This window comes from Oncorhynchus keta, chromosome 30 (assembly GCF_023373465.1).
Source record: "Oncorhynchus keta strain PuntledgeMale-10-30-2019 chromosome 30, Oket_V2, whole genome shotgun sequence".
Lineage (NCBI taxonomy): Eukaryota > Metazoa > Chordata > Actinopteri > Salmoniformes > Salmonidae > Oncorhynchus > Oncorhynchus keta.
Genome location: NC_068450.1, coordinates 53,085,160 through 53,108,876, shown reverse-complemented (window position 1 = coordinate 53,108,876; position 23,717 = coordinate 53,085,160). Strand labels below are relative to the sequence as shown.

The 23,717-nt window shown below is 45.0% G+C and overlaps 1 protein-coding gene and 1 long non-coding RNA gene across 2 annotated transcripts in view; one reads left to right on the top strand and one right to left on the bottom strand.

Annotated features, from left to right (window-relative positions):
• LOC118363708 (aryl hydrocarbon receptor-like) overlaps positions 1-23,717 on the bottom strand; it is a 76,274-nt gene that overhangs the window by 39,432 nt on the left and 13,125 nt on the right. The window lies entirely within an intron of this gene.
• LOC127914016 (uncharacterized) lies at positions 19,722-21,289 on the top strand. Its single transcript, XR_008087613.1, has 3 exons — positions 19,722-20,186; positions 20,235-20,282; positions 20,451-21,289. It is a non-coding gene; the product is annotated as an uncharacterized LOC127914016 (long non-coding RNA).

The following is a 23,717-nucleotide window of genomic DNA, read 5'->3' as shown; positions in this document are numbered from 1 at the left end:
TCTCTCTCTCCCACCTCCACGCCCTGCCCTGCCTGCCACTGGCTCGGCTCCCCCGAACCATCTGGTAACCCTCCAAACTGTCAACCCTCCACCCCTCTAACCCCCTGTCTGCCGTGAGGCCTCTGCCTGGCTCTGGCTGCCATGACTGACTCCAAACCTCCATGGAACCATGCGAAAAACAGTCTACTCTGTGGCAGACATAGTTGACAAGCTGAGAGATAAACAACAACAACAACAACTTCCTTCTCCTGCAAAGGACAGCACAAATTCCAAACGGTTCGTTTTCAGTTTGAATACTACATTTGTTTTTCTGGGTTGTTACAGGCAATACAACGACGCAATTGCCACTCTATTAGCGTAAGTGAACATAGTTCCTCATTTCCTTGCTTGGACAGGAGAGCGGGCCGAGCAGACATGTTTTACTGTACTTCTCCTCTCTATCTCCAACCTAACCCTCCTAGCCCAAATAACCCAGCTCAACTCTAGCATGCACATGTACACCAGGGGACCTGGGTTCAATTACTATTTGAAATTATTTCAGATACTTTATCTGTGCTTGATTGCGCTTGCCTGGCTGAATGGACAAATAGAGTAGTCCCAAACTGCAAACCCCTTCCATCTGAAACTCCAGGCAGGCTCCAGGCAGGCTAGAGCAAACACTAGATGTTGTACTAGTATTAGAAGCACCAGCATTAGAAACACTGACTCGTTGATGAACCCAGGTCTGCACCAGCCAGGTGTGAGTTCAAGCTGGCAACTGATAGAGGGCCAGGCAGTGTCACTCAGCGTCACGGCCAGGAAGGACGCCGGTGCTAAGAACACAAAGTATACAAAAGACATTTCAAGCCGCTGTGGCAATGAGACGAGAGAGAGAAGGAGAGAGAGAGAGAGAGAGAGAGAGAGAGAGAGAGAGAGAGAGAGAGAGAGAGAGAGAGAGAGAGAGCGCAGTAACCCTACTCTCCAGCAGTCCAACACCTGACCCATATCGACCGACCATATCGACCGACCCATATCGAGAGAGAGAGAGAGAGAGAGAGAGAGAGAGAGAGAGAGAGAGAGAGAGAGAGAGAGAGAGAGAGAGACGAGAGAGAGAGAGAGAGAGAGAGAGAGAGAGAGAGAGAGAGAGAGTAACCCTACTCTCCAGCAGTCCAACACCTGAGAGAGAGACCCATAGAGAGAGAGAGAGAGAGAGAGAGAGAGAGAGAGAGAGAGAGAGAGAGAGAGAAAAAAAATTAATAAACACCTGGGGACAACAGAGCTACTCCGGAGATTGTGAAATCGAGAACAGGAGTACACAGTGACTGATCTAACTGAACTGCATCGGTTCTGCTCTGCACAGCGCCAACACTTCCGTGTTTGACAGCCATCTGCTCTCGGTTTATATAGCAGCAGCAGCATGTGCAGGACAGTGTCGACCCACGCTTCTCTGACCAAGCAGTTCATCACATACTGTACTTCCTCTTCTTAAGCTTCGGCCATTTTGAAGTCACCGAAGCACATTGTGAGAGGCTTTCACGGCCGACGAGACGAATTCATGTTGTTGTATCACGACAGTTAAAGCAAGGACAAGGTGTGGCTCGTTTGTTATTCTATATTAAAAAAAGGTGTGAGGTATTATTGCTCTCCAAACTGAGAATGTACTCCTCTGGTTCATTCATAAATGTAAGCTCACGTTCTCTCAACCTCAGGGCATGCTAACTGCATTTCAAATTAGCACTCACAGGGGAGTTTCAAAATATTTTTGATACACTTTTAATTTTGCCATGGGTAAAGGTGAGGTAACGTTCCCATAGGCATCAGTGCGGTGGGTGTTGATACCGTGCTTACTGTGACGTGAGTCAGTAGGTGATTTCAGACCTTGATCAGCATGGAGGGGAAAAATCCACGCATGTCAAACGCTAAGCTTTACCTACCTCCCACAGACAGAGATGGACAAAATTTCCAATTTGCAACTCTACAAGTCTGAAGCAATGTCATCACTGATTTGGATTCCCCTGAAATTGTCATTACACAAAAATATGAAGTGTCTACTTTCAGGCAAAGAGAGGAGGATGTGAAACAGAGACAATAGAAAGACGAATAGTAGGGCATAGTGCTCTGTTGTAGTGGTACCAGGCTGGGCCTGTGGTAAGCATTCCACTCTCTCTAGTGACATTGTTGGGTAGAGGTGGCTGCATGGCCCTGTGGTAAGCATGGCACTCTCTCTAGTGACACTGCTGGATAGAGGTGGCTGCATGCGGGCTTCTGAGGGACTTTCCCTGGTGGTGTGGTGACTCATACATTTGACTACGTTTCAAACTTCACAGCTATCACACTGCATCAGAAAGGTCCATGACATATTTTCTTATACAATATTCTAATGATGTGTCATACTCTTTCTTATACAATACTCAAATGACAGAAGCAAGGAAACGGAAGGAAAAAAGGCCATGTCAAGGCAAATGGTCGAACGTAGAAATAGGGATCCATATCATAGAAATAGAATCCATAGAAAGGGCTTGGATTTTATTCTATGATCCACATATAGTAGCTTCAAGTGGCTTCATCTGTAGATACACTATAAATACACTATAGAGATACACTATAGAGATACTATATAGAGATACACTATAGACACACTATAGACACACACTATAGACACACTAAAGAGGCATGCATACTATATAGAGACTATAGACACACTATATAAAGACACACTATATAGACACACTATAGACACACTATAGAGGCACACTATATAGACACACTATAGAAACACTATATAGACACACTATAGACAAACTATATAGAGACACACTATAGAGGCACACTATATAGAGACACTATAGAGACACACTATAGACACACTATATAGAAACACTATATAGACACATATAGACACACTATATTGAGACACACTATATAGACACACTACAGACACACTATAGAGACACCCTATACAGATACACTATAGACACACTATAGAGACAAACTATAGATACACTATATAGACACACTATAGACACACTAAAGATACACTATATAGACACATATAGAGACAATCTATAGACAGACTATATAGACACACTATAGAGACACACTATAGAGACAAACTATGGAGACACACTATATAGAGACACACTATATAAAGACACACTATATAGACACACTATAGAGACACACTGTATAGACACATATAGAGACAATCTATAGACAGACTATATAGACACACTATAGAGACACACTATAGAGACAAACTATAGAGACACACTATATAGAGACACACTATACAGACACACTATAGACACACTATAGACACACTATATAGAGACACACTATAGACACACTATAGAGACACACTATACAGACACACTATAGACACACTATAGACACACTATATAGAGACACACTATAGACACACTATAAACTATATATAGACACACTATAGAGACACACTATAGACACACTATAGAGATACACTATATAGACACTATAGACACACTATTGTCACGGTGTGCGCTACTGGTTGAAGGTAAGTCAGGTACAGGAGAGCAGAGATGGGTGATAATAGGCACACATTATTCATATCCAACGTAACAAACAAACAATTTCACACAAAGACATGAGGGGGAACAGAGGAATAAATACATTATGTGTGATTGGGAATGAAAACCAGGTGTGCAGGGAACAAGACAAAACAAATGGATAAATGAAAAATGGAGCAGCGATGGCTAGAAAGCCGGTGACGTCGACCGCCGAACGCCGCCCAAACAAGGAGAGGAGCCGACTTCGATGGAAGTCTTAACAACTATAGACACACTATAGACGCACTATAGATACACTATATATACAAGAGTATGTGGACACCCCTTCAACTTAGCGGATTCGGCTATTTCAGCTTCACCCGTTGCTGACAAGTGTATAAAATCGGGCACACAGACATGCAATCTCCATAGACAAACACTGGCATTAGAATGGGCTTACTGAAGAGCTCAGTGACTTTCAAAGTGGCACCGTCAATGGATGCCACCTTTCCAACAAATCAGTTGGTCTGCACTGCTAGAACTGCCCCGGTCACCAGTAAGTTGTGTTATTGTGGAAACCACGAGGAGCAACAACGGCTCGGCTGCGTAGTGTTAGGTCACACAAGCTCCCGAGAACGGGACCGGCGAGTGCTGAGGCGCGTAAAAATCGTTTGCCCTCGGTTGCAAGACTCACTGCCGAGTTCCAAACCGCCTCTCGAAGCAACGTCAGCACAATAACTGTTCGTTATGAAATGGGTTTACATAGCCGAGCAGCCGCACACAACGCTACCATCACCATGCACAATGCCAAGCATCGTCTGGAGTGGTGTAAAGCTTGCCGCTATTGGACTCTGGAGCAGTGGAAACACGCTCTCTGGAGTGATGAATCACGCTTCACCATCTGGCAGTCTGATGGACGAATCTGGGTTTGGCAGATGCCAGGAGAACGCTACCTGCCCCAATGCATAGTGCCATCTGTACAGTTTGGTGGATGAGAAATAATGGTCTGGGGCAGTTTTTCATGGTTCGGACTAGGCTCCTTAGTTCCAGTGAAGGGAATTCTTAATGCTATAGCATACAATGACATTCTAGACGACCCTGTGCTTCCAACTTTGTGGCAACAGTTTGGGGAAGGCCCTTTCCAGATTTAGCATGACAATGCCCTCATGCACGAAGTCCATACAGAAATGGTTTGTCGAGATTGGTGTGGAAGAACTTGACTGGCCTGCACAAAGCCCTGACCTCAACCACATTGAACACCGCGGGGATGATTTGGAACGCCGACTGCGAGCCATGCCTAATCGACCAACATCAGTCGACCTCACTAATGCTCTTGTGGCTGAATGGAAGAAACTCCCCGCAGCAATGTTCCAACATCTAGTGGAAAGCCTTCCCAGAAGAGTGGAGGCTGTTATATGAGCAAAGGGGGGACCAACTCCATATTAATACCCATGATTTTGGAATGAGATGTTTGACAAGCAGGTGTATTGAGAAATGCAACAGGTTGTTAATAGCTATCCATAAAGTCAATGGGGCTGAAACAGCTGTGTGTGTGTGTGTGTGTGTGTGTGTGTGTGTGTGTGTGTGTGTGTGTGTGTGTGTGTGTGTGTGTGTGTGTGTGTGTGTGTGTGTGTGTGTGTGTGTGTGTGTGTGTGTGTGTGTGTGTGTGTGAAGCCTGTAGCCACAGCACAGCTGCAGCTGACGCAGTGAACCAGAACACTGACACGCAGTGAACCTGCACACGCACACGCAAACGCACACGCACCTGTGTGTGTGTGTGTGTGTGTGTGTGTGTGTGTGTGTGTGTGTGTGTGTGTGTGTGTGTGTGTGTGTGTGTGTGTGTGTGTGTGTGTGTGTGTGTACACAACACATTAAACACAGCTAACGGTCTTGTCAAATCTACTCCATAGAACATTCCATCCTCCAAAAGCAGCATACTTATCCGTACTTATTTCCTCACACACCGGTTTCCTGGTTTGTAGTGGTGGTTACATAAAACAAGAGGGCTTGGATAAGGTCGAGGTAACAGAACATAGCACAGTGTAGACCAGCAGCTGAAGGATGTAACTTCTGTCGTGACAGTTTACCCTCTCAAGAAAGATGATTCAATTCAATTCAACATTCATCATATCCAGTTGTCCATTCATTCCCAATCAGATTCCCGACAACAACACATATTGATTAAAACCAGGAAGTGTGATGTTGGTTGATGTGTAGCAGGCCTCTTTGGCCTCATGTGTGGAATGTTATCAATCTTTTTCCTAATTTGATAATTAATCAAGATTATTTCAAAGAACCTAATGAAAATCGGCTGTTTCTATGTCAAAAGTTTTTTGTTATATTTCAGTCTTGAAACAGTCTGTGGTGTATATAAAGTGTAATATTGGGATGCAAACTCAAAATGTAATACATTTCAACTCTATATCGGACATGGTACAGGTGTCTTGTTTTTTTAAGCCCACAACCATGTGTGTGAGGTGTATACTTCTGTTTCAAAGTAGACTTGTTTAAGACTACTAAGAATCACTCTGTGTGGCCCTAGTTTAGCCCACTGCAGTGAAAGGTTAAGCCACAAACTGGGTCATTCAACAACCGGAAGCAGGTGGCCATTCGTCATTTCTATGACAGTGTCAAACATAGACATAACCAATGACGTGTTCCTCAGGCTACCATGGACCTCATAGGAGGCACTCTGGGAGTGATTGTGATTGTGTTTACAGACAACTGTACAATCTTAGGGAAAAAAGGGTTCCTAAAAGGTGATTTGGCTGTCCCCTTAGGAGAACCCTTTTTGGATCCAGGTCGAACCCTTTTGGGTTCCATGTAGAAACCTTTGTGGAAATGGTAGTACAAAAAAGTGTTCTACAAAGGGATCTCCTATGGGGACAGCCGAAGAACACTTTTTTGGGTTCGAGATAGCATCGTTTTAAAAAAAAAAGTGTAAGCCACGACTTGGCTCCTCTCCCTTTTCAGGGCGGCGCTCGGCGGTCGTCGTCGCCGGTCTACTAGCTGCCCCCGATCCTTTTTCCTTCTTTTACTACTGTGGCTACTACTCTAGTCCGGTGTCCTGTTGTTTTTTTGAGCCAGTTAAATAAAACACCCTTTACTTTGGAACTTGTTTCTCCTGCGTCTGACTCCACAGCCACATCTCCTTGGGGAGATCTCACAGTATAGGCTTCTCATTCCTCTCCTTTCGAAAGACCATCATATATAACTACAACGTACACCATTTAGCAGACACTTTAATCCGAACCGGTTGAGAGTCATGCATGCTTACATTTTACATATGAGTGGCACCGGCAGGAATCGAACCCACAACCATTGCTAGTGCCATGATCTACCAACTGAGCCACACATGACTTCATAAGGCCTTCTTGCTCCAGATTTCCCGGCATTCATATCCAGCCTGTTTTAAACACAGTGTGGGAATGCAAATAGTAATCTACATACTGCACATACTCCCTTTTCTCCTCCATTCGTTTCTCCATCCCACCTCCCCCCCCCGGGTCTCCTCTCAGGGAAGAAGGTAGTGAATGGGATCTAACACGGTGGACTGTTTTTAGCAGCTAGGCCCTAATCACCCTCCCACCCAGCCACCCCTGTCTTCTTGGAGCAGAGTTCAATAACATGGAAATAGGAAGTGATGCCTTGATGTGATGAATCCAATCGAAAGCAGAGGAAGAGGATGAGAGAGAGGAAGAGAGAGACAGAGAGGAATATGAAGGGAACGATAGAGAAAGAGAGAAGAAGAGATGGAGATATAACCTGAGTGGCCGACTGCTTTTGCATGCCACAATGACTGGAGGGGATGTGTGTGTGTGTGTGTGTGTGTGTGTGTGTGTGTGTGTGTGTGTGTGTGTGTGTGTGTGTGTGTGTGTGTGTGTGTGTGTGTGTGTGTGTGTGTGTGTGTGTGTGTGTGTGTGTGTGCACGTGTGAGTGTGTGGGGTGTGTGTGCCACACAACAGGTTGCCATGGTGGCGGAGGGAGCCATGGAAAATTATTGTTGGCTATAGACTAATGAAGCAGCTGCTGGGATGTTTATTCCGTTTCTGGATGACTGACCTCACCTCTCCTCTCCTCTCCTCTCCTCTCCTCTCCTCTCCTCTCCTCTCCTCTCCTCTCCTCTCCGCTCCTCTCCTCTCCTCTCCTCTCCTCCACTTCCCCCTCTCCTCTCCTCTCCTCCACCACTTCCCTCTCCTCCTCTCCTCTCCTCTCCCTCCTCCTCTCCCCCTCTCCCTCTCCTCTCCTCCACCACTTCTCCTCTCCTCTCCTCTCCTCTACTTCCCCCTCTCCTCTCCTCCACTTCCTCCTCTCCTCTCCTCTCCTCTCCTCCCCTCCTCTCCCTCCTCTCCTCCACCACTTCCCTCTCCTCTCCTCTCCTCCACTTCCCCCTCTCCTCTCCTCTCCTCCACTTCCCCCTCTCCTCTCCTCTCCTCTCCTCCACCACTTCCCTCTCCTCTCCTCTCCTCTCCTCTCCTCTCCTCTCCTCCACCTCTTCCCTCTCCTCTCCTCTCCTCCACTTCCCCCTGTCCTCTCCTATGACCGTGTGTGTGTGTTATTCGTTGACAAAGGCGTACCTGTTGTTGCAGAGAATGGAACCAACGGAGAGCACAACGGAGGACATAAAGAAAATGTGAAAAAATACACGAAACATACATATTCAATTCATATCATCAAATGTGACTCTCTTCTCTAACCGCCTCAATGGTTTCATGATGACAACAGACCGCACGTATCCGTTTCCGTTTCGACGAACAATAAAGTTGTATGTTGTGCTACGTATCAAAGGATGATGCATCACAGGCCGCTATGTTAAACAGACATAGATCACAGCAACTCTCCCATGTCTCCATGGACACACATGTACCTCATTAACTAGAGTCTTTGGTCAGACCACAATGGCCTTTCCTCTTTACACTGGGCTAAATACATGTGGTAATACATGACTTGCGCAAGTCTAAATCACTTGGACAGACATCACATAAGGCATTGAATCGCATGACTACTCGATGGGATTGTATGGTCTCCAAGAATAAGAATTAGCTAGGAGTTATTTTTTTTTAAACCCTTATTATACCAAGTAAGTTGACTGAGGACACATTCTCATTTGCAGCAACAACCTGGGGAATAGTTACAGGGGAGAGGAAAAATGAGCCAATTGTAAGCTGGAGGATGATTAGGTGAACATGGAATTTAGCCCAGGTTAACACCCCTACTCTTCCAAGAAGTGCCATGGGATCTTTAGTGACCACAGAGAGTCAGCGCAACCAAATTAACATCCCATCCAAAAGACAACACCCGATGCAGGGCAATGTCTCCAAACACTGCCCTGGGGTAGTGGGATATTTTTTTTATAGACCAGATGAAAGAGTGCCTCCTATTGGCCTTCCAACACCACTTCCAGCAGCATCTGGTCTCCCATCCAGGGACCAACCCTGCTTAGCTTCAGAAGCAAACTAGCAGTGGGATGCTGCTGGCTTTCTATTCATTCAGCACTTTAAATGAAACAGGGGGAAATAAAATAAGAGGAGACGAGACAGTGAGGAAACCACATAGATCTTAAAGTGAAATAAAACCCCGGCGAGCAGTGAGCACACATCTGGAAGTGGAAGATTCCTCGGACACAGCCTTGCCTCCACAGTCAAGTCCGTGCCAAAGAGTCATGTTTGTTTTTGCTCCGAGGGGGAGAGAGGCAGAGAGAGAAAGTGAGAAAGACGTGACGAGAGAAGAGGGTTGAGGAGGGGTGAGGTGAAAAGACGGAAGATTGAAAGAGAGGGGGGGGTAGAAAATAAAACGCTCCAGATATTCAGTATGGATACTATCTTAATCTGAAGACATTTAGTTCCACTAGAGCCAGACTATAGATTTGTCCTTGCACGCAGGGTCTTGGGAAGTAGCCAGAGTCAGAGATAAAGGAACCAATCGGTTGGGGGAGTTGGGGGACGACGCACTCACTTACTTTGGCAATGTAAACGTATGTCTCCCATGCCAATAAAGCCCCATGAATAGAATTGAGAGAGAGAGAGAGAGAGAGAGAGAGAGAGAGAGAGAGAGAGAGAGAGGGAGAGAAAGAGAGAGAGAGAGAGAGAGCGCAGTAACCCTACTCTCCAGCAGTCCAACACCTGACCCATATCGACCGGCGCCTTTGTGGGAGAGAGAGAGAGAGAGAGAGAGAGAGAGAGAGAGAGAGAGAGAGAGAGAGAGAGAGAGAGAGAGAGAGAGAGAGAGAGAGAGAGAGAGAGAGAGAGAGCGCAGTAACCCTACTCTCCAGCAGTCCAACACCTGACCCATATCGACCGGCGCCTTTGTGTCAATGAACTGTTTGTTTTTGCTGTTTGAGTTTTGCATACAGTAAGTGACTGGAGAGAAAACAAACCATGCATTATGGAGGTGACTGATTGACCGTGTTCAACAGAGAATCACACCAGCTTCAATTCACCAGGAAGTGCTGCACATTGCACAAAAGGGAAACCTATTTTTACGAGAAGCACACGTTGTGTAAGCACAAAGCTCGACATACAGTGAAGGTATGCAAACCAAGTAAACCGTATGCAAACCAATCCATGAATTACACACATACAGTATGTTTAACGACATGTCATATGCATATAACAACCATTCACACCAATTTAGACTTACAGTAAAATGTATTCAAGGACTACTCCGCAATCTATTTCTGTTGCTTCAGGAATGCAACACGTGACACATTCCCAAACTGTTTTATTTGGTATTTCTAAATTGCTCCCCCTAAAAATAAACACGAGTCTAAATATGTTTCTACTCGGGCTTACAATTGTGGAACAGCTGTGCATTTATTGATTCAAGAAGATTCCGTCTCTCTCAGCTGCTGCATGAATTAGTAGTAAAAAAAAAAAAAGAGACAGAAACATATCCAAAATGTCACCCTATTCCCTACATAGTACACTACTTTCCACCAGGGCCCATAGGGGAACGCAAACAGAACGTAATTAAAACCAGCAATTAGCTTCACTCTGTTGCAAGAGGAGCACGGGGGTTGATACCTCATGTCCAGTAGTAATACAGACAAAAAGAACGAGGGAGGAGAGGAGGGGAGGTAGAGAAGGAGATGCGGCTTTTTTCTAGGCCCCCAGTTTTGTCTTTTAACTTTGAATGATTCCATGCCTTGCCTTTCTTCTCCGGCGGCGCAGGGTATCCTGTTTACATACTTGGGGCGGTACTTGAAAGCGGGGCCTGCGCCTTCCCCGCACAGACATGTTGGAGAACTGCTCGCACTAGCCCTTCTCCGTGCCCGCCCGCCGGCCCGCCGCAGGCAAATATATAAATAAAAATGGAGGGTTTGTGTAATTGCTACACAGTGGAACGAAGCCTGTCCTGTCTGGTTACAGTATGATAGGGTAGACTTAACTGTACTGTAAGGCACCTGCATGGAGTGTGTGTATTCGTTTGTCAGATTGCCCACAGCTCACGTTCACGGCGTACGTCTTTGTTCAAAAGATCATAGCAGTTTGAGAGAATCAAATATCCGGTATGTAGGACGTCTTAATCAAGGCAGGAAATGAAGACATGTGCATTATTGAGTCACTTATAGCACAATAGTCATGAGCCTTCATAGACAGTCTTGTCATTTTAACAGATGCTTTTTCATATTCTTTTCATACTGGTCCCCAGCGGGAATTGATCCCACAACCCCGGTAGTCACAAGCGCCGTGCTCCACTAACTGAACTACACGGGACCACAGACGACTGGTGTTCACCACTGGGGTGAGAGAGAGGTTGAGATGAGGTTATGGTTGTTGGTTAGGGTTTAAGGTTTGGGTTTTTGGTTTTGGTTTAGCCTGGTTAATGGTTAACCTTGAGTGGTTATGCAGAAACACACACACACACACACACACTAATGCCATGTCTGCAGGCCTACCGAGGCCTGGCTCTGGCTGCTTACGTGTAAATACATCTTCATGTTCTCTGCCCGACCCACTCATTCTCGTCCAGCTTGTCGTAGCCCTTTACACTCTTACCCGAATACGGGTTGAAAATGGCCGATTTGGACACTGATAAGCGCCTAAGAGCGTCACAGCTCTGCGCGTCACAGCGCCGTATGGGTTTTGACTGACAGCCACTCGGAACTCTGAGCACTGCACGCGACAGGGAGCTGCCGCCATCCCTCCTGCTAATTGGGCAACGTTTGCTGATGTTTCGCCGTCTGCGTGAGGGGAAAATGCGGTAAATGAAAAGGGCTCGACGTATTTTAAAAGAGGAGACGTTGAGGATCACAAGAAAGACCGCTTTGATGTCATACAAGCGAACCCAAACACCAGTCCAAATGTGAACATCACATTCCATATCACAAAACACACAATAATAATTTCCCCATAACCTTCAATCTCGTCCCTTATAATTGCTTCCGCGCTTATGTATATTTCTTTTGTAGGAAACGTTTCATTTGAACCTTATCCATATAGGCCAGTTCCCACGAGTGTAAAGAGTTAAAAGTGTCTGTTTAATCTTCATATCAAAAGACAAAGAAAAGGATTCATCATCTCCAATAAACTAAAACACATCTCTGGGGCTACGTCCCAAATGACACCATGCAGTGCACTACGTAGGGAATAGGGCGCCATTTGAAACGTAGCAGTACATCTGATATGCATCTGGGTAATGTAATGGTCTCGTTATAGGAGGTGTCCTGAGTAATCATTTGGGTCCCCATACCATCCCGTAACCACAGCCAGGGGATGCCTGCACCAATCAACAGGGGCTAAAGTAACTGAGTGATAAAACGCTGGCGACAGTTTGTCTCAACGTCAAGGCCAGCCAACCAGGCCCATGGACACTCCTGCCTCATTCTCTGCCACTGGATCTGTCCTTACAGACCCTTGTCATTTGATATGGTGGTGGCGGTGGTGCTCAATGTGTCAAGCAGAACGATGACGCGCCAGCTAAAATAAAGGCCTGTAATATCTCTCTCCCTCCCTCTCCCTCGCTCTCTCTCCCTCCCCCTCTCAGTCTCTCCCTCTAAGTGTGTGTTTTCCTTTGGGAAAACGCTCATCCTCCAGTGAGAGCCAACAGGACCTGTCCTTGAGGAAGCTGAAGAGGAAGAAGACGAAGAAGAAGGGAGCACTGGAAATGAACACACACCCCTCCTCACACACACCCTCCCTGTCGCCACATCCCAGCAACACCAAGTACCCCTGCTGAAAAGGGCCTCCTGGATTTCTGACATCAACACCCTGTGTTGCGCTGTGTGTGTGTGTGTGTGCATTCACGTGTGTGTTCTTGAGGTTTGCTGACAGACAAGGACACCTCGTCTATGTGTCTTCCCAGCACTAACACAGGAGACCTTGAGAGGCAGAGAGAGAGAGCGAACTGATTGAGAGACCGCACCCACCTCCTCGCCCCCCTCCCCAGCCCCTGCTCCACTGACAGATCCCGGGCCCTGCTCTCACGCAATCATGCCTCCCCTGGGGACCCACGGCTGCCAAGAGGAAAGAGAGCCCTATCTCTTCCTGTGTGCCTCGCTCGCTGCTGCGCCGATAAAACCCACCCCACGACACTACAGCACAGCACAGTACGACTCTGACTTGGTCTGAAGGGAACATTAAACTGAGGAGGGCGTAGAGTTTGCGGAAGACAGGAAGAGAAGAGTGGAGAGCGGACATGACCAGGTGTCCAGAGTGATTCTGCTGAGGAAGCGGTGGCCCGAGCAAAAGCAAGCGTTTCTCTCTGGCAGAACAGACATTCTAAGTATCCATCAGTCACTTCTTACATTGCACATATTGTCGCTGCTGGAGTTATTTTCTCTACTTCAAGTTTGCCTCAAGTTTGTTTTGCACAACTCTTGCAAAGGAGGAAATTGGTAGCCAAAATTCACATTTCTGCTTTTTAAAAGAGATATAGTACTGCAACAAGACCAGGGAACCGCAATACATTTACACAAGCTTGGTAGTGAAATATAAACTATTATCTTTGCCCAACAAGCCCATACTGTTTTATTTCCACAGAAGTACATTTCCCCATGAATTATGACTGTGATTACACAGATTAACGCTATGTCGGGAAACAGCTATCACACTCCACTGGGGAATTCTGTAATCTGCTCCGACAGGTTTTTCAGTGTCAGTGTGTTCACTTCAAAGACGTTAGTTAGACCGAGCAGAATAGGGCGAAAGAGGTGCAAATATTTGATAAGGGAGAGAAAGAAAGACAGAGAAAAAGAGAGAGCGAGAATGGAAGAGAGAGAGTGAGATAGGGGGAGAGGGAGAAAAGGGAGAGGGAGCAAAAGAGAGTGACAAACAAAGAGAGCGAACGAGAGAGAGGTGGAAGAGGGTAGAACAAACATTGGATTCTGACAAGACATGCAGGCTGGTTTGTTATGTTTTACTTCTTACCTTCCTGACAGATTTCTACTTCTCCACCTCTTTATTCTAAGAGCCCACGTGGGGCTCTGCCTATGTAAATGTCCATTCACAACTCCGGGGGGGAGGGGAATGCCTGCCAGTAATTTTCCACCACCATGATGTTAATCCAAATCACTTCCCTGTGTCTTGACGATGTGTCAGGTGAGCTCGAAGTGTACTGTACACAGTCATTCAGGGGATACGTGCAGTCCGGTGCAACATGTTTAGTGGTCCGTGCCATGACAGTGGGTGAAACTGTTCCGTCATTTTGTGTCATTGGAAGAACAGACAGGCTCGAGGCTCATGTTTGCTCATGACACATTGTCAAATATTAGGCCTTTAAATCTCAAATAAAGGATGAACTGAGTAGGTTTGCACATTTTGGGGAATATTCAGAGGTGGAAACTTCCCGTGGGAATTAATGGGATTATATGGGAATTGATATTAATACAATTTAAATGTAGGTGTTGTTTAGCTTTGGAAATATTTACCATATCATTTGGAGACAGACACATAAACCTTTTACCTTATAAAATTGCAAATGATTAAATCCTTCCAATATAAATAAAAATAAAAATAAACATTTTAGTTAAACATTTAGTAACGAATTGAACTTTAATTGAATGAGTTGACTCTTCACATGGGATGAGTTCACAGAACCACAAAAGAAAAGGAATATTGAACGATCCCAATGATCCATTGCATCTCTCAAAAAAACGGTTTCAACATACATCTGTAAAATGATCTAAAAAATAGTCTAGAAACTAAAGCTTTGGTTGTCTTCCTCTCAGGATTCCGTGTCTTCTCCCTGGACCTCCTCAATGTCCACCTCTTGAACATCAGACTCTGAGGCCCCATCTTCACTGTCACTTTCCAGCCTTGTTGAGGATGGCTCGTTGTCAGGCTCACAAAGACTCACATTTGCCCGGATGGCCACCAATTCTTCAACCATTGTATTTGGTTAGCCTGTTGCGTGCTTTGTGTGTTCCCAAACAAGGATGGCTGTCCATATCGGGAGACTGTGATATGGCCATTTCTTGGAGAGAGTCATTCCCCTCTTGGAGACTTTCAAACATGATTACAACACCAGCCCAACGGGTGAGGCTGGGCAGCTTCAATGTGGTGCTCTTATTCTTCTCACTTTGCTTGGTGAGGTAGATTGCTGCTATAACTTCATGACCCTTCACATACATAACCATTTCCTTGGCTCTCTTGTAGAGTGTATCCATTGTTTTCAGTGCCATGATGTCCTTGAGGAGCAGATTCAATGCATGAGCAGCACAGCCAATGGGTGTGACATGAGGGTAGGACTCCTCCACTTTAGACCAAGCAGCCTTCATGTTCGCAGCATTGTCTGTCACCAGTGCAAATACCTTCAGTGGTCCAAGGTCATTGGTGACTGCCTTCAGCTCATCTGCAATGTATTGACCGTTGTGTCTGTTGTCCCTGGTGTCTGTGCTCTTGAAGAATACTAGTTGAGGGGTGGAGATGATGTAGTTAATTATTCCATGCCCACCATTCGACCACCCACCAGAGATGATTGCAATACAGTCTGCTTTCTCTATGATTTGCTCGACCTTCACTTGAACTCTGTTGAACTCTGCATCCAGCAAATGAGTAGATAAAGCATGTCTGGTTGGAGGGGTGTATGCTGGGCGAATAACATTCAGAAATCTCTTCCAATACACATTGTCTGTGAGCATCAGATGTGAACCAGCTGCATACATAGCTCAAGCAAGAAATTCATCAGCATTTCTCTGACTACGTTCCTCCATTGAGCAAAAAAAAACATGAGCTGTTGCTATCGATAAGGTGTCTGATTCATCATTTTCACCTCGAATAGAAGTAGAGGGACTTTTGTCAGAGGTTTATTGTTGTGAGCGCTGAGGGAACTTTATGCACTTGGCCAGATGATTCTGCATCTTGTTGCATTCTTCTCATATGATTTGGCACAGTATTTGCAAATGTACACAGCTTTTGCTTCTACATTGGCTGCAGTGAAATGTCTCCACACCGTGGAATTTTCCTGTAAAGATGAGAAATAAATTAGTAAAAAAACAACAAATACAATTCCATGTACAGATAAATAGTTAAGCCGTTAGATTAAACAACTCCTTTGTAAGATAAATGTTTCAAAATGAAACGTATGGAAAAAGGTGAAATAAAACTCCTCAGTTTGCACGCTCAAGCAAGCTAAAACCCACATGGTAGAAAAAACTAACTAGCAGATATTGTCAACAAGTTAGAAATGATTTAAACACACTTTTCTTTAGGCTACTATTTACTAGTCAACAAAAAATCATGTATGTCATATAAAATATATTCACCCCACCCAGTATGGTAATCAAAACTTACCAGAAAGCATGTAGTCCTTGGCTCAGACAGTGTGGTACCGTGGGCTTAATAGCATCTCATTAGTGTGCAAGATCTTGAGAATCAGCTGTATATGTGATGGAAGAATGCACTGTGCATGCAGAGGGTTGCAATTCCATTGAATTGCCATATGTGTCTCCCACAAAAAAAGGTTCACTGTTATAAACTAACCTTTTTTGATGAATTTAAGCAAAATTCCCATTTACCAGAAAGTTTCCAACCCTTGTAACCCTAGACCTGTGTTTGAGTTTCAGAAGGAAGTCTTCATGGAAGAAACTGAGAAAACATTTCTCAGAAACTCAGAAAATCCGAAGAGGCAAACATTGCTTATTAAAAAAAAAGAAGTTGAATCAGGGCTGTTAAAATGTAGATGTTCCAGAGGTCTGCATCCGTGGCTTGTAGGCTATGTGTGGAAGCCAGGAGATGCTAAATGTGTTTAAGTTAAGACCGACAGTTATTTGCTTGACAACCACCGGCTGACAACACTGTGACCGCCACAGCCCTATTTTATCATTTATAATATTATTTAACCTTTATTTATTAATTTTTATTTTACCCCCTTTTTCGTGGTATCCAATTGTTAGTCGTTTCTGTCTTGTCTCATCGCTACAACTCCTGTACGGGCTCGGGAGAGACAAAGGTCAAGAGCCATGTGTCCTCTGAAACACAACCCAACCAAGTCAAGCTGCACTGCTTCTTAACACAGCGCGCATCCAACATGGAAGCCAGCCGCACCAATGTGTCGGAGGAAACACCGTACCCCTAGTGACCTGGTCAGCGTGCACTGCGCCACAGGAGTCGGTAGTGTGTGATGAGACAAGGATATCCCTACCGGCCAAGCCCTCTCTAACCCGGACGATGCTAGGGCAATTGTGCATCGCCCCATGAGCCTCCCGGTCACGGCCGGCTGCGATGGAGCCCAGGGTCTCTGGTGGCACAGCTAGCGCCTTAGACCACTGCGCCACCCGGGAGGCCCCTATTGAACCTTTATTTAACTAGAAAAGTCCGTTAAGAACAAATTCTTATTTACAATGACAGCCCACACCGGCCAAACCCGGACGATGCTGGGTCAATTGTGCACCGCCCTATGGGACTCCCAATCACGGCCGGTTGTGATACAGCCTGGATGTCTGGATGTGATACAGCCATAGTCAGGAAACATATTTTTCCTCCCAGAAACACTAGATCATCGCTGCTCTTATGAATTATCATTGCAGGTATGTATCCTGATGCACATTCTTATTCAACAGTCTTCTGCATAGGAACACACTCAGCTGTTTGTACAAACTCAGGGAAGTGGACTGTTGGAAATGGATATTCCCTTCCTGAGCCATGTCATCACCTGAGGGACACAATTAGAACTGCCGCTAACTGAACAATAAAGTCACAGTCCAGTCCTATCCAGCCCAGCTGGATGACCATCCAACATCCTGCATCTAATCCCCGTCTCTCGCCAGAAGAGCAGGGAGAGAGCCAGCGCTAGATCAGAGGTGAAGGGTTGGAGCGGAGGTTAGCAGACACCTTGCTGCTCTGAGACACCAGGCATCAATGAGGCATTCCTATTCTGCCTGACTTATGTTGATCCACTCAGTCTGAACAAAGAGAGCTTCCTGTATACATAAAGGAGATTACTCAACATGCTCACCAGGTTTCCCCTGAGAACTGACTGAGTGGATCAACTGACTGCGCACACACACACGCACGCACACACACACACACACACACACACACACACACACACACACACACACACACACACACACACACACACACACACACACACACACACACACACACACACACACACACACACACACACACACACACACACACACACACACACACACTTTAATGTATTTAACTAGGCAAGCCAGTTAAGAACAAATTCTTATTTACAATGACAGCCTACCCCAGCCAAACCAGGGCACATTGTGCGCCACACAACTAACACATACTAGCACAGACGCTTGAGCAAACGCTCGCACACACACACACACACGTTTTACTATCCTTGTGGGGACCTAAAATGTATTTCCATTCAAAACCCCAAATCTAATCCTTACACTAATTATAAAAAATATAAACAATTCTCCCCAATTGGTAGTTATGGTGTTCTCCCATCGCTGCAACTCCCCTATGGACTCGGGAGAGGCGAAGGTCGAAATCCATGCATCCTCCAAAACCTGAGCCTGCAATGCAGCAATGCTTGCTTAACCAGGAAGCCAACCGCACCAATGTGTCGGAGGAAACACCATCCAACTGGTGACCATGTCAGCTTGAAGGCACCCGGCCAGCCACAAGAAGTCACTAGAGCACAATGGGACAAGGAAATCCAGGCCGGCCAAATCATCCCCTAACCCGGACGATGCTGGGCCAATTGTGCGCTGCCCCATGGGTCTCCCGGTCACGGCCGATCAAACCAAGGGGTGTAGTGACGTCTCAAGCACTGCAATGCAGCGCCTTAGACCGCTGCGCCACTCGGGAGGGCCCCTTACACTAATTCTAACCACTAATTCTAACAAATTCCTTTAACACTAGACAAGCCAAGTGAGTCATTTTGACTTAATATGAATTTCAAATTGACATATCTATGCCATTTCTTAAAGTCATGACCCACCTCCATCCTTAACTTTTCCAAAATAATTATATTTAAGACACATATGTTGTTAGCATTTCGATATCACAAACATAATTTGTGTTCTAACCAGTTGAAGAGGACTTCTTCAAATCCTCCTACAGAGTCATATGCTGGTAAGACATTTTGACATTTCTATATAGTATCAAGAAAGAGCAGGTCCTGAAGTTTCCAAAACACTTAACATTTCCGAATAACTCTTACAAAATGTAAGAGATGAGCTTTATTTCACAATACACCTTTTCCAAGAATAACCACTGTTTAATGAGCTCCACACTTGAGCATGTGGCAACAGATGGCCTACAGTAACATAAACAAATGAAAATGATGGTGTTCTTTGAAAAACCTTTTTTTTTTCATATTCTAATGTTACCCAAGACCTTCATAAAACACAAACAAAGGAGTATTTTTCCGATGGCATATATGAAATGTATTTATTAGGCTGTTAGAATGTTGGAGCCAAAATGACTAGTTTTGACTTGAAGGGGGGTCCCTAGCGGTATTTATGTTGTAAACTCGCACCGTTCTCATGACACATTGTAAAAGGAGAACTCTATTATACATCCTTAGTGTATTCAATGAAAATAAAGGAATCGTCCCCCCTCCTAGACTATCTCTTCTGTTGTGGTGTTGTTAGTTTCAGAGTGTGTGACTCAGTGACAGCTGAATAACACTGGAGGTTTATAAAAAAGGGCGAAAACATAACAGCTGTCCTTCAGAGTGGTGAAGTTTCTCTCCGTTTCCTCGCGTCTCGACAGAAGTTGAACTCATGCATCAGAAACGAGAAGTGATGATTCACCAAACCCCCCTTATAAAACCACACAACCCCTAATACCCTCGGTTCCCACCAATCTCAATCTGATCTCTCAATAATAAGGAAACGCATCAAAACAACTCAACTGGACGTAATGGACCAGCCGATACCTTTCAGGTTGGTGTAGGTCTGCTAAAGAGAACAACGTAATAGTAGACTAGAGTGCCCTATTGCCTGCTGCTCTTTTCTTGTTCTTATCATGCAGCTGCTTCTGTTGTTACTCGGGGAAAAACAGGAATAGGACTACAGAAAGAAACAGGAGTAGGACCCACAGAAAGAAACAGGAGTAGGACCCACAGAAAGAAACAGGAGTAGGACCCACAGAAAGAAACAGGAGTAGGACCCACAGAAAGAAACAGGAGCAAGCCTACGGAAATGATAAGGAGTAGGTCTACAGAAATGATAAGGAGTAGGTCTACAGAAATGATAAGGAGTAGGTCTACAGAAATGATAAAGAGTAGGTCTACAGAAATGATAAGGAGTAGGTCTACAGAAATGATAAGGAGTAGGTCTACAGAAATGATAAGGAGTAGGTCTACAGAAATGATAAAGAGTAGGTCTACAGAAATGATAAGGAGTAGGTCTACAGAAATGATAAGGAGTAGGTCTACAGAAATGATAAGGAGTAGGTCTACAGAAATGATAAGGAGTAGGTCTACAGAAATGATAAGGAGTAGGTCTACAGAAATGATAAAGAGTAGGTCTACAGAAATGATAAGGAGTAGGTCTACAGAAATGATAAGGAGTAGGTCTACAGAAATGATAAAGAGTAGGTCTACAGAAATGATAAAGAGTAGGTCTACAGAAAGGATAAGGAGTAGGTCTACAGAAATGATAAGGAGTAGGTCTACAGAAATGAGAAGGAGTAGGTCTACAGAAATGATAAGGAGTAGGTCTACAGAAATGATAAGGAGTAGGTCAACAGAAAGAAACAGGAGCAGGCCTACAGAAATGATAAGGAGTAGGTCTACAGAAATGATAAGGATTAGGTCTACAGAAATGATAAGGAGTAGGTCTACAGAAATTATAAGGAGTAGGTCTACAGAAATGATAAGGAGTAGGTCTACAGAAATGATAAAGAGTAGGTCTACAGAAATGATAAGGAGTAGGTCTACAGAAAGAAACAGGAGTAGGACATACAGAAAGAAACAGGAGCAGGCCTACAGAAATGATAAGGAGTAGGCCTACAGAAATGATAAGGAGTAGACCTACAAGTCCCTTGCTCTACGAGAACCCTTTTTGACTTTCACTCTCAACAGACGACTCCTTTTCAACTAGTGCGGGGAGCTAATACGAAAACCCCTTTTTCTTTTACTTACTTACTTCAAATTACAAAAGAAACTTTTGACATTGTCTTCCCCAAGCATTGGTTTTCCTGGGCCTATTTGTTTTCCAACCATTGTATTCTTCCATAGAGAGAAAGTTTGACGGCTTCTCCATTGTTGGTAGGAAAAAAAGAGGCAGTTCGTTTCAGAGGGAGGCAGAACGTCAATATTTGTTTTGGCTTGAGTCATTCATTCTAACGTAATTGTAAAGTTCTTACAGTAATTTCTTATGTGGAAAAAAAGGAAATTCCACTCACTCAAACACAAACATGCACACACGCACGCACGCACGCACGCACGCACGCACGCACGCACACACACACACACACACACACACACACACACACACACACACACACACACACACACAAAGGGCTTGAGCTCTACAAGGAACATTGATTGAAAGAGATTGAAAGCTGTAGGTCATTAGGGCCAGTCTCAACCTGTCCTGCATGGTGACCTTTAACCTGGCCTGATTGAGACAGCTTTACTCGACTGCTGCTTACCACTGTCTGACATTGTGACCCCTGTGGTCATCCCGTGATTGGTTCTACAAACCTCTCAACTGCTGTGACTGGTTCAATGCAAACCTTAACTTCTTATGGGAAGGGGGGAATCTACCAATTATATGCACATCCTAGCTTCTGGGACTGAGTAACAGGCAGTTTACTTTGGGCACGCTTTTTATCCGGATGTGAAAATACTGCCCCCTACCCAAGAGAGGTTAACCCTAACAGTAACCCTTCCCTTACTCATCTCTGACCACCGTTTACTCAAAAATGTCATATGTAGACATTGTAGCAATCAATGCCTTACAATGCATAACTCTTTATTTGGGGGATTTACAGATAGAAATCTCTTGTTAAACTCAATCCCAACTACGAGCAGAGACTTCAGTGACATTTTAGTTCAAATACTGCACAGGACTAGTATTTCAGAGCTAGCTAGCGGTCGGTATACCTGGAGGAATCTGCTGGGTTTGTGATATGGCTTAGTAGGCATGTGGCAGATTCCTCAAGTCTTGGCATTTCGCCTGCAATGGAACATGATCATAACTCAAACACAGGACCTCGGCACCATCTGGAAAGTAGAGGAGCTCACGCTAACCAGACACAGATATTGTACATGTACCAACTGTTTGGCCTTGTGTTTGATTACATTGCAGAGAGGGCGCTGCTCAATAAGTTGGATTTTGTATTTTTATGGCAGGGGTGGGGCCTGTTCACCCTGTGCCCAATCTAAGCAAGCCAGCGAGATGATCAAGACGGGCATGAAGCAACAATGGAGTAAATTACAGAGCCCTTGGTCTGTGGCAGCCACTGAACTGCACTCCTGTACAAAGCTAGATTCTTCCGGATCTTTCCAGGTCCACCCAACCCACCCAATGCAGGACTCCATCCATGCTAGCCATCTCAGCTAGCACAGGGCCATGACTATTGGCTTACCCTCTTCAGCACAACCCCAGTCAAAACACAGCAGCAAGCGGCGAGCTGCTCAAGTAGGAACATGCCCAAAGTACCCGCCAAAGAACCACCGTGCCACAAGAAAACAGAGAGAAGAAAACGGAGAGAAGAAAACGACTCGAGTAGAAAAAAAAGAGAAAAAGAGCATGTCATTAAAGTTTGGCTTTCATGGCGATATGTCTTTTTTTGGTTTACTCAGCGTGTACTGGGCTGTAAATCACAAGCCAGTCTTGACATCGTTGTGTTAAATGGGTGGAGGTTGGTAATATCACTGTGGTTAAATAATCACCATTGTTGTTATTCTTATTGCGGTGCCCACGGGGACATTCCTACAACACTATAACTATGTGTCATAGCGAAAGAATTCATGTGACTAGTCCAGTTCTTCAAAAACAGATTTAAACTTTTACAGAGTGACTTGTGTTTTAGTCAGGTTGTGACATTATAGGCTCATAAACCACTCTGTTAGTGTGATTCACACAACAGCTTCATCGTTGTCATATGTCCTAGGATATTTACCCATCTGAAAAAAGGATGGTGTGTCTTACCGTTGCCTGAATCGGTTATAGAAATCCCATTATAATGCTTCAGGTATTGGTCTGCTTTCATACTTTGCTCGGTAAAGAGCGGGTCGAGGGGGTGAGTGGAATAAAAAAAGAGTGAGAAAATGAAGGTGAAAGAGAGCGGTAGGAGGGAGAAACAGAGAGAGCACTCGTCATCTAAGGTAAAACTCAGTACACACCGTCAGTCCTAAGACTGGGGCCTCATTCTGTCATAGAGTTAGACTAGCAGTGATTGTTATCCCTCTCAAACAGGTATTTGAACTAAAGCTTTGTAATGACTGTACCTGTCCTTGGTCTAGGTTAGGGTTTCCCAAACTCGGTCCTGGGCCCCTCTGGGGCCCCTCACCCTCTGGGTGTACGTTTAGTTATTTTGCCCTAGCACTACACACCGGATTTCAAATATTCAAAGCTTGATGATGAGTTGGTTATTTGAATCACCTATGTAGTGCTAGGGCAATTACACTTTGAGTCTCTGAGGCCGAGTGTTGAGTAGAGGACAGACTGGGGCCCCAGGACCGAGTTTGGGAAACCCTTGTGTCTAGGTAGTCAACAACAACATGTCAAAACCTTGAGCCTGCCAGAGCCTGTGAGGTTGTTCTGGGAGGTCAGGGGTTAGAGGTCACTGCTAATGGTGACAGGGAACATTCCTCCCTGTCTCTGTGACT